The 829-nt window shown below is 51.4% G+C and overlaps 1 protein-coding gene across 5 annotated transcripts in view; it reads right to left on the bottom strand.

Moving 5' to 3' along the window:
- The window catches only part of LOC113216128 (inactive dipeptidyl peptidase 10), a 93975-nt gene that overhangs the window by 30493 nt on the left and 62653 nt on the right, over positions 1–829 (bottom strand). The window lies entirely within an intron of this gene.

Raw genomic sequence — 829 nt, 5'->3', positions numbered from 1 at the left:
GCTGGGGTGGGGGCGGGGCGCGCGAGGTCGCACTGGAGTCTCAGTGTCTGCCCTCCAGGGACAAGCCGTGTCGATCAGGAGGCGGCCACCCGATGGCAAGATGGATGCAAATTTCTGCTTCGGTTAGACCTCCTGCTGGCGACGTTTCTTTCCCCTCCGGGGAATTCCAACAACCAAAAAGACAAAAAAATAAAAGGAAATAACGGGTCACCTCTGGCCACATCATCAGTCCTGCGGCGGACGAGGGCAAAACGCTGAAAACAGTGTGCCAAGTTTTCCCTTTTTACTTTAAAGAGGATTTTTCGATTAAAGTCAATATTAGCCCAAAAAGAGAATGGCGCGAGCAAATGCGTCCATTTGACAGGGTGGCACTTCTTAACCAGAAGAATAGTTGTAATTTGGCCTATAGACTCTCGTCTTTCGGATGACACACATCACGCCACACATCATGCCCTTCCATTTGTTACCATAGGCATCTTGATTTTAAAGAAAAGATTGAATGAAAACGGAGAGGTACAGAAAAGTTTTAGGTCATTTTTTTGCCATTTCTGTCAATAGTACTTGTAAGGTGGGAAAATGGGAGGGGAGAGGAGGGAGCACAAGCTTCCTCGGAGGTGAACCAAGTCCCCCGGGGCCTAGGGGCAAGCAGAGTCGGGGCGGGGGCAAGAAGCCAACCGGATAGGGTGATGGAGTGGTGAAAGCGGCTCGAGGGGGAAGGGGAATACACCAGCAAGGCTAACAACCTCATTCTTCATAAGCAGCGCTCTTTTGGCTCTCCACTCGAAACACCTCTCTCACTTCCGCTCCTCCCTCCTACCCTCCCCCCCCC

This window comes from Frankliniella occidentalis, unplaced genomic scaffold (genome assembly GCF_000697945.3).
Source record: "Frankliniella occidentalis isolate FOCC.00 unplaced genomic scaffold, Focc_3.1 Scaffold90, whole genome shotgun sequence".
NCBI classification, from domain to species: Eukaryota; Metazoa; Arthropoda; class Insecta; order Thysanoptera; family Thripidae; genus Frankliniella; species Frankliniella occidentalis.
Note: the sequence above shows the minus strand (reverse complement) of the source record. Positions and strands in the feature narration are given on the sequence as shown.